Genomic DNA, 11,603 nt, shown 5'->3' with positions numbered 1-11,603 from the left:
TCCGGCCAAAGTGGAGATTTCTGAAAACGCCGGTTGTGTTGCCGTGTCAACTGGGAGAAACGGGGTTTTAGGTTCTCAAACGTCACATTATGCGCCAGAAAATGCTTACGTCATGTGAGCGCCCTATGTTTAGAGTTTGTTTGGCTACTATTTGATCATGGATGCTGTTAAGGTGGTACTCATTTTTACTTTTGTGCAAACGTTTTTGGCCTGTTTGAATTTGCTTCGCTGTCTGTCCACACAAACGAATCTCGCGCCATGTCTGTTGTTTTGAAAGGAACTGGAAGTCGCTCGTGCTATTCGTTGTTGTCGATTTTGAGGATTCTGATTGGCTTGCATGGCTTTATCCTTCTCCCTACACTGCCGCCCATAGGTTTGGCATAATTATGATGTTGCTCGACGGCGTATTTATGCGGGTTGATGTAAACGACAACTTTTTTGAAAACGATGTTGTGTGCACGATGTTATTTTTGAAAACAGAGGGGGAGAAATATTAGTTTCTCTAAATACCCGGCTATGTGTAAATGTGGCCTCAATGAGTAGGTACTTAATTTCAATAATGGCGCTTTCCCACTGCATGGTACGGTACGGCTCGGTTCGGTACGGCACGCTTTGGCGCTTTTCCACTGCATGGTACTGTACGGCTCGGTTCGGTACGGCTCACTTATGGCGCATTTCCACTGCATGGTACGGTACGGTACTGCTCGCTTCGGCTCGCTTTAAATGGTACCACCTCTGTCGAGGTTCCAAGCGTACCGTACCGATACTAAAATGTGACGTGAAAACACTGCAGATCACTGATTGGTCAGACAGAAACATCACTACCAGCGTCATTGTATTTACGACACGAGACACTAAACCCGCTAGATTTAAATAGCCAGTAGACAACAGCCAACGCTGTAGCACTTGTTTTAAAAGTACTTGTTTTACTTGTTTTAAAAGAGTATAAACTTCAAAAAAAGAAATGGCTGAATCGTGGTCAGTGGACGAGGTGCGTACTTTCCTCTCGTTGGTTGCCGAGGAGCGGATGGGGTAACACGGAATGAAAAATTCGCATTTAATATGATGATGTCTTTGCAGTAAAGACGGCAACTATAACGATCAGTCCCACCCACTTTGAAGCGGTACTAACTGCAGTGGAAAAGCAACCGAGCTAAAGCGAACCGAACCGTGCCGTACCGAGTCGAGTCGTACCACGCAGTGGAAAAGCGAAGCGAGCCGAACCGTTCCGCGCCGCGCCGAGTCGAACCGTACCGAGCCGAACCGAGCCGTACCATGCAGTGGAAAAGCGCCATAAGTACTTACTTAACGAGCGCTAAAAGAGTAGGTACTTTATAGCCAGATCTCGTTGAGTATGAATGCGAACCGGACATCTGCCATGTTGATGTTATCATGTGACCTACGACGCGTTATCACAAGCACAACAACTTAAAAGATTTGAACGACACGTTTAATTCATCTGTCTGTAAATATCTTGATATTGATTAAACTTGCTCATTTTGTGGTCTTTTTGAAGAAACTGCTGCCCATTTATTTTGTGAATACATTTAGGGTTGATTTAAGTTCTTATATTTAACCCTTTGATGTGACCCACCGTTTTATCCTTTTATCCGATATTATTTATTTTTATTACGAAATCCCAAAATTGTCATCTCTTGAATATGTTGTTAATTTCTTTATTTTATATCCAAACATTTTCACCCACAAGCAAAAGTGGCTTACTGCTTGATGTTTTCCTCTTTTTCTTGTTGAATTTAACTCTCGTTTCATCCCTCAGGCCTAGGCCTATAAATAACAAAAAAAATATTTTTTTTAAAAGTATTGTAATGAATTATTTAAGAAAATATATATTAAGATATTCAACCTTGTAGGTTCTTTTTTCCTGTGTATAAAATCTCATATTATGTAGGCTATGCAAACCCATGATATATATATATATATATATATACCTACCTCATAACATCAGTAACTCGACAGCCCTACCTAGAACAGTTTTCCTCAGCGTTTGTAATGTCTGCACAAAGGGCAGCTGTGTGAAGATTCGCCTTTGGAGAAAACTGTTGATTTTATACTCGAAAAATGTAAGTATCATTAATATTAAAAATGAATATTACCCCAGAATGAATTGCATTGCTATCCCACCCCAAAACATACAATAACAACGATAAATGCTGACCAATACTTAATTATATTACTTTTTACTGAAAATGATATAATTCAATAAAACAAACAAAATGTAATGTATGTCATATGACATAGCTATGCACGAATACACTCTAGATGTGTATATAGTGAACATCTACATTTTCATTCAAACAATTAATTAAAGCATTCATTAAATAATTATATTTTATTTACTGACAACAATGAGAAATATTAATAAATTAGTAAAAGAATGAATGAAAGTCACCATCACACAATAAACAAATGCATATACAAGTCAACACATGAAACAAAGCTTTATTCAAACTACAATCATGCATGTAGGCTACAGGCGCTGAACAACACATCCTTCTGCCATCTCAACACAGCGGTTCCCATTCTGCAGCTTTATTCTGATGAATCAGCTGACCGCCAGAGGTGAGCCATGCCTTCGTGCCTGAGGTTGTTGCGTGATGTGTTGTGCTTCACAATCTGAGGCAATAAGGGCAGGTGGAGTGATGGAGGGCAGGAGGAGTGATGGAGGGTCTCGTAAGGGCAGGTGGAGTGATGGAGGGTCTCTTAAGGGCAGGTGGAGTGATGGAGGGTCTCGTAAGGGCAGGTGGAGTGATGGAGGGTCTCGTAAGGGCTGGTGGAGTGATGGAGGGTCTCGTAAGAGCAGGTGGAGTGATGGAGGGTCTCGTAAGGGCTGGTGGAGTGATGGAGGGTCTCGTAAGGGCAGGTGGAGTGATGAAGGGTCTCGTAAGGGCTGGTAGAGTGATGGAGGGTCTCGTAAGGGCAGGTGGAGTGATGGAGGGTCTCATCCATGGCACCATCTCCAGGATTCAGCTCTGGGCTCCTCATCCTCAGTGCTCACACCAGCCTGCTGACATTTCAGATCCTGCAAAAATGTACAAACATAACACAAAAGCAGTCATTTTAACCGCACAATGTCATTTGATTTCAGTATTATTTAGAAGACAAAAATGCTTTTTTTCACAAATGCCGCCATCATCTTTCCTTGTAGGTCCTGCTCCACCACAAAAGATCTGCAGCAAATGCACAGAAATCAAGAATCAGAAAAGTGCTGTAATAGCTCTGTTTGAAATTACAATAATTATGACCGCCGCTAGCGTAGCTAGCGAAAGCGGTCATATAGGGATTGTCAAAGTTTTTTTTTTTTTTTTTTTGTCAATCTACTGAATTTTCCGTCAACGATACCAGGGACACCGAAACACCGGGCACCGTGGATGAAGAAATTTGCAAAGTATGTTGGTCTTAAGGGCCCACATCAACCTAGCCCATAATCGATTGTCAAAGTTTTTTAGGTTTTTTTTCCCGTCAATCTACTGAATTTTCCGTCAACGATACCAGGGACACCGAAACACCGGGGAACATGCAATTTGGTGGGCATGTAGCCCCACTAGACTTTTACGGAAAAATTTCGTTTGGTCCCCGGGGGCCAGTCCCCCCCCCGCGCTGGGCCCCCCCAAACCCAAAAAATGCAGTTTTTCCTAAATAACTACTTGAACCGTGGAACCGAGGATGAAGAAATTTTTATGGTATGTTGGTCTTAAGGGCCCACATCAACCTAGCCCATAATCACTCATTTGTGATTTGCGCCCCTCCCATAAAAAATGAAAATGCAATATTATTCTGCTTTAATCGCCCCTATCTTCAGTGGAGATGTTCAGAACTGCACCATATTTCATGTGTATGATTAACTTGACATCCTCTGGGGGTATGCTAAGTTTCGTAGAATTTCATCCATGGGGGGGTATAAAATAAATTCATTTATGTGCACATTTAGTGACTGTACACTCAGCGGCCTGTAGATGGTGCTGTTGAGCGAAGGGTTGCTGGTTTAGGATGATACTGTCACACACACACATGCAGGAATACAAACAAACGCAAGCATGCATGATGCACACACACTGACATCCACACGCACAGACACACACCCATACACACACATACAAATCCACATGCACAGACACACACACACAAACACACACACATGCGCACACACAAACACACACACATACACACACACACAGACAGACATGCACATACTACTACTTTTTTTAGGTATATACATAAACGCAATACAGCCAAATTGCTCCACGTCATTTATTTTTGTGGAAAGCCAGTGCAGGCCTGAGCGGCGGTCATATTTTGTACCGCCATGCGGTACATCTAGTTAAAATAAACTACAACTTAGTATTTAAATAGTTGTTGTTATTCCTTTCTGTAGTATACTCACTCAAGGCCTTTGATGGCAGAATTAAGCTTCATGAGCCACTCTCCACTGGATAAACACACATCTGTTCATCTGACCCTGTAACATCCAGACAAGATTCACATTACCTCTGTGATTTATGAGCTCAACACTACATTTACATTGTGGTTGTTTAGCGTTGAGGTTGTTTAAACTTTTTATCCAACATAAATGTTCCTCAATTTATCAAATACTAATGGACAAATAAAATAGATAAATTATGTTTAGTTACTTTATAGATTTATTCTACATAATAGCACACATTCATCACTCAGATGTCTATTTCATGTTGTGATGTGCTCTTCTGCAATACTTACTGAAGATTTTCCTGTCAGATGTAAATAGACATTTAAAATGAGCGTCTTTAAGATGTAACGTTATATGGTTTATGTAAATACACTTAGAGACGTAACTTACTTGTCCTTACTGGAGCTCCCCTGTTAGCTATACATAATAAAACGTGTTTTCACAGCAACATCACAACTATACTATACTGTCTAAACTAAAGTCTTTACACCTTCAACAATTCAACAGTTTACTCTACAGTAGTTCAACACATGCAATTTTAACACAAGGAACCGTGTTTACTCACATTTGAAAGCACCCGCGTCATGATCTCTGCGATGTTTGATTATAGGCTTGTTTGAGATGCGCCTTGCCTCGCCTGAAATGTAGCCGAGAGTAGGCGGCTGCAGTGAGAGGAGGAGTGAAAAAAGCGCAGGCAAGCCGGACAGATCTCTCTTCTCGTAGTGGATCTGACACCTGCGAGATCAAAGATGGATATCGCGGGATTCACGCTCGTGCACATTGTTGCTAATAAACTGGATGTAATTCAAGTTCTGTTGCTTTTATATGAAAATAAATAAAATGAACAAGACACCCAAAGTAGGCCTACTTGTTATTTAATTCCATTCCAAATACATGTTTATCAATAATTTTTTCGTTAATACAGACATGTGTTTTTATTTATTTTATTTTTTTATAAAAATTAAATTGCATAACCCAAAGAGATCGCACTGTCAGATAGTTTGGGAATATTCACACATAACATATACACATAAAACCTGATATTAGAGTTTTAAAATCAAACATTTTAAAAGAGAACAATACATCACAGTTGTTTAAACCAATGAGCATTAAGCTGTGTCGTCAGCAAGTCGTTTCCCATCGTGCTTTTGATCAGCGCAGTCAGTGGAGAGCAACTGCGCTCGACTGCAGAATCCGACACGTGCGCCTTGCGATCGCGAGAGATTTTTGACATACGTCAGCATGACATCAGAGCAAGGCAGACCGTACTCGGACACATTTCCAACCGGCATGCATCTCGCGCTGATCACCGGTGATCGGTTCTGCGCAGATTTTGCTCATCTCAAACAAGCCTAATGACGTATCCTCTCGCGTGGCCTCCTGGCATAGAAGAGTATAGGCTTGTTTGAGATGCGCCTTGCCTCGCCTGAAATGTAGTCGAGAGTAGGCGGCTGCAGTGAGAGGAGGAGTGAAAAAAGCGCAGGCAAGCCGGACAGATCTCTCTTCTCGTAGTGGATCTGACACCTGCGAGATCAAAGATGGATATCGCGGGATTCACGCTCGTGCACAGTGTTGCTAATAAACTGGATGTAATTCAATTTATGTTGCTTTTATATGAAAATAAATAAAATGAACAAGACACCCAAAGTACTTGTTATTTAATTCCATTCCAAATACATGTTTATCAATATTTTTTTCTTTAATACAGACATAGCCTATGTGTTTTTATTTATTTATTTTTTATAAAAATTAAATTGCATAACCCATAGAGATCGCACTGTTAGATAGTTTAATCATAACTGCTTCCTTCACGTACTGTTTTCGCCTACTATATAGTAGGAAAGTAAGCATATTCGAACGCACTTAAGTCCGAATCTCGCGATATTTAGTACGTCACCCAGGTAATTCTCGCCTACTCTTTTGGATTCGTACATAGTAGGCTTGTTTGAGATGAGCAAAATCTGCGCAGAACCGATCACCGGTGATCAGCGCGAGATGCATGCCGGTTAGAAATGTGTCCGAGTGCGGTCCGCCTTGCTCTGATGTCATGCTGACGTATGTCAAAAATCTCTCGCGAGCGCTAGGCAGAGGTGTCGGATTCTGCAGTCGAGCGCAGTTGCTCTCCACCGACTGCGCTGATCAAAAGCATGATGGGAAACGACTTGCTGACGACACTGCTTAATGCTCATTGGCTTAAACAACTGTGATGTATTGTTCTCTTTTAAAATGTTTGATTTTAAAACTCTAATATCATGTTTTATGTGTATATGTTATGTGTGAATATTCCCAAACTATCTGACAGTGCGATCTCTTTGGGTTATGCAATTTAATTTTTATAAAAAAATAAAATAAATAAAAACACATATGTCTGTATTAAAGAAAAAAATATTGATAACCATGTATTTCGAATTGAATTAAATAACAAGTACTTTGGGTGTCTTGTTCATTTTATTTATTTTCATATAAAAGCAACAGAACTCGAATTACATCCAGTTTATTAGCAACACTGTGCACGAGCGTGAATCCCGCGATATCCATCTTTGATCTCACAGGTGTCTGATCCACTGCGAGAAGAGAGAAGTGTCCGGCTTGCCTGCGCTTTTTTCACTCCTCCCCTCACTGCAGCCGCCTACTCTCGGCTACATTTCAGGCGAGGCAAGGCGCATCTCAAACAAGCCTACTTTTTCGCTCGCCTACTCTTTTTCCCATACTAAATACAGGGAAGTATGCGGTTTCCAACCGCATACTCAATGAGTAGGTACTTAATTTCAATAAGTACTTAACGAGCGCTAAAAGAGTAGGTACTTTATAGCCAGATCTCGTTGAGTATGAATGCGAACCGGACATCTGCCATGTTGACGTTATCATGTGACCTACGACTCGTTATCACACGCGCAACAACTTAAAAGATTTGAACGACACGTTTAATTCATCTATCTGTAAATATCTTGATATTGATTAAACTTGCTCATTTTGTGGTCTTTTTGAAGAAACTGCTGCCCATTTATTTTGTGAATACATTTAGGGTTGATTTAAGTTCTTATATTTAACCCTACTAATGTGACCCACCGTTTTATCCTTAACGATATTATTTATTTTTATTACGAAATCCCAAAATTGTCATCTCTTGAATATGTTGTTAATTTTTTTTTTTTTTTTATCCAAACATTTTCATCCACAAGCAAAAGTGGCTAACTGCTTTATTTTTTCCTCTTTTTCTTGTTGAATTTAACTGTTGTTTCATCCCTCAGGCCTAGGCCTATAATTAACAAAAAATGTTTTTTTTTAAATGTATTATAATTAATTATTTAAGAAAATATATATTAAGATATTCAACCTTGTAGGTTCTTTTTTCCTGTGTAAAAAATCTCATATTATGTATGCAAACCCATAATATATATATATTATATATATATTATGGGTTTGCATATATAATGAGATTTTTTACAGATCTCATAACATCAGTAACTCGACAGCCCTACCTAGAACGGGTTTCCTCAGCGTTTGTAATGTCTGCACAAAGGGCAGCTTTTCGAAGATTCGCCTTTGGAGGAAAACTGTTGATTTTATACTCGAAAAATTTAAGTATCATTAATATAAAAAATTTATATTACCTCAGAATGAATTGCATTGCTATCCCACCCCAAAACATACAATAACAACAACGATAAATGCTGACCAATACTTAATTATATTACTTTTTACTGAAAATGATATAATTCAATAAAACAAACAAAATGTGTGTCATATGACATAGCTATGCATGATTGAATACACTCTAGATGTGTATATAATGAACATAGCTACATTTTCTTTCAAACAATTAAATAAAACATTAATTAAATAATTATATTTTATTTACTGACAACAATGAGAAATATTAATAAATTAGTAAAAGAATGAATGAAAGTCACCATCACACAATAAACAAATGCATAAGTCAACACATGAAACAAAGCTTTATTCAAACTACAATCATGTATGTAGGCTACAGGCGCTGAACCCCACATCCTTCTGCCATCTCAACACAGCGGTTCCCATTCTGCGGCTTTATTCTGATGAATCAGCTGACCGCCAGAGGTGAGCCGTTCCCTCGTGCCGGAGGTTGTTGCGTGATGTGTTGTCGTGCTTCACAATCTGAGGCAATAAGAGCAGGTGGAGTGATGGAGGGTCTCGTAAGGGCAGGTGGAGTGATGGAGGGTCTCGTAAGGGCTGGTGGAGTGATGGAGGGACTCATCCATGGCACTGTTTCCAGGATTCAGCTCTGGGCTCCTCATCCTCAGTGCTCACACCAGCCTGCTGACATTTCAGATCCTACAAAATGCACAAACATAACACAAAAGCAGTAATTTTAACCGCACAATGTAATTTGATTGCAGTATTATTTAGAAGACAAAAACACTTTTTTTTCCACAAATGCCGCCATCATCTTTCCTTGCAGGTCCTGCTCCACCACAAAAGCTGTGCAGCAAATGCACAGAAATCAAGAATCAGAAAGGTGCTGTAATAGCTCTGTTTGAAATTACAATAATTAAAATAAACTACAACTTAAGATTTAAATAGTTGTTATTCATTTCTGTAGTATACTCACTCAAAGCCTTCATGAGCCACTCTCCACCAGATAAACACACATCTGTTCATCTGTCCCTGTAACATCCAGACAAGATTCACATTACCTCTGTGATTTATGAATTCAACACTACATTTACATGTTGAGGTTGTTTTAACTTTTTATCCAACATAAATGTTCCTCAATTTATCAACTACTAATGGACAAATAAAATAGATAACTTATGTTTAACGTTAGTTACTTTATAGATTTGTTCTACATAATAGCACACATTCATCACTCAGATGTCTATTTCATGTTGTGATATTTCAAGATTTTCCTGTCAGATGTAAATAGACATTTAAAATAAGCGTCTTTAATATGTATATGGTTTATGTAAATCCACTTTAGAGACGTAACTTACGTGTCTTTACTGGAGCTCCCCTGTTAGCTAACGTTATACATAATAAAACGTGTTTTTACAGCAAAATCACAACTATACATTACTGTGTAACGTCTTTACACCTTCAACAATTCAACAGTTTACTCTACAGTAGTTCAACACATGCAATTTTAACAAAAGGAACTAGGCTTGTTTGAGATGAGCAAAATCTGCGCAGAATCGATCACCGGTGATCAGCGCGAGATGCATGCCGGTTAGAAATGTGTCCGACTGCGCTCCGCCTTGCTCTGATGTCATGCTGACGTATGTCAAAAATCTCTCGCGAGCGCAAGGCGCACCTGTCGGATTCTGCAGTCGAGCGCAGTTGCTCTCCACCGACTGCGCTGATCAAAAGCATGATGGGAAACGACTTGCTGACGACACAGCTTAATGTTCATTGGTTTAAACAACTGTGATGTATTGTTTTCTTTTAAAATGTTTGATTTTAAAACTCTAATATCATGTTTTATGTGTATATGTTATGTGTGAATATTCCCAAACTATCTGACAGTGCAATCTCTTTGGGTTATGCAATTTAATTTTTATGAAAAAAACACACACAAAAAAAACAAAACACATATGTCTGTATTAAAGAAAAAATTATTGATAAACATGTATTTGGAATGGAATTAAATAACAAGTACTTTGGGTGTCTTGTTCATTTTATTTATTTTCATATAAAAGCAACAGAACTTTCGAATTACATCCAGTTTATTAGCAACACTGTGCACGAGCGTGAATCCCGTGAATCCCGCGATATCCATCTCTGATCTCGCAGGTCTCAGATCCACTACGAGAAGAGAGAACTGTCCGGCTTGCCTGCGCTTTTTTCACTCCTCCTCTCACTGCAGCCGCCTACTCTCGCATACATTTCAGGCGAGGCGAGGCGCATCTCAAACAAGCCTACTGTGTTTACTCACATTTGAAAGCACCCGCGTCGCCGATCTCTGCGATGTTTGATAATGACGTATCCTCTCGCGTGGGCTCCTGAGATAGAAGAGTATCCATCGGTTGAGCACTCAAAAATCTGGCCGAAAGCAGTAAGCCATCCGGGAACTTCTCGCCTACTCTTTTATGAATACTGATGTTTCGAACGTACTGCTTCCTTCACGTACTGTTTGCGCCTACTATATAGTAGGAAAGTAGGCATATTCGAACGCACTTAAGTCCGAATCTCGCGATAATTAGTACGTCACCCAGGTAATTCTCGCCTACTCTTTTGGATTCGTACATACTTTTTCGCTCGCCTACTCTTTTTCCCATACTAAATAGTAGGGAAGTATGCGGTTTGGAACGCAGCCTGTGACAAACAAGGTACAAGGCAAAACAGGAACCAAACACAGGAAGTGAACACAGAAACAATGGGGAACTAAGAATATACTTCAACATAAAAGGCCTACAAAACGCAAGACCGTACAGGGATCGTGACAACTGGTTTCAGATGCATTTCTTTCACATTATATTTCAATATGATAACACTCCATATTTCAAAACCACTTAATACATATATAATAGCGAAAATGGTTCTCACGGTCTCACCAAGAAAAAGGTAAGTGAAAGAGGAAAATAAAATAACGTTTTCTTTTGGTTTGGCCTTAATATAGATAGTTTCAGTCTTCTTTCATGAGCATTTCTAACTTTTCCCATTCATCCCGATCTCTATTTCCATCGGCTTCTATTACCCTTAAAGCGTGACTTCTGAGGATATTTTTCACTAAAATAATTTAATTTTAGATTAAAATTTGAATAATAATAAAAACAAAAATTAAGTTAATAAAACTTAATAAAAATGAAATGCTTGTAATTACTATTGATCTTGTCAGTGACCTGGGTTACACACGATTTTCAAAGTCGTCAGATCACTGTTCTTTTCACACTGCACGACTATCTGGGGTAGCATTCAGTTGCTGCTGTGTGCACAATCGCACATTGCACGATGGATCGGCAATAGGAGGTATACACATTGCATGGCAATCCAGCTATTGAATGAGGACACTTGATGAGTCTGTAGAACTTTTCAGCTACGCATAAACACATACATTGCATACAGACACAGACATTATCATATACTGATTTTATTTTATATTCATGTTTGTATTTATGCATGTATGTTATTATTTTATTGTTTTTAACGTATTGTTGTTAGTATTGTTGCATGGGACGAGAAA

General features: G+C 39.2%; 1 long non-coding RNA gene across 1 annotated transcript; it reads right to left on the bottom strand.

Moving 5' to 3' along the window:
* Positions 1–8,254: 8,254 nt before the first annotated feature.
* On the bottom strand, positions 8,255–10,747 carry LOC311284431. Its single transcript, XR_014626213.1, has 3 exons — positions 10,356–10,747; positions 9,036–9,091; positions 8,255–8,758 (listed from the first exon to the last, which is right to left on the bottom strand). It is a non-coding gene; the product is annotated as an uncharacterized lncRNA (long non-coding RNA).
* Between the last annotated feature and the right edge of the window lie 856 nt (positions 10,748–11,603).

Source organism: Rutilus rutilus (assembly GCF_951802725.1).
Source record: "Rutilus rutilus genome assembly, chromosome: 24".
Taxonomy (NCBI): Eukaryota; Metazoa; Chordata; class Actinopteri; order Cypriniformes; family Leuciscidae; genus Rutilus; species Rutilus rutilus.
Note: the sequence above shows the minus strand (reverse complement) of the source record. Positions and strands in the feature narration are given on the sequence as shown.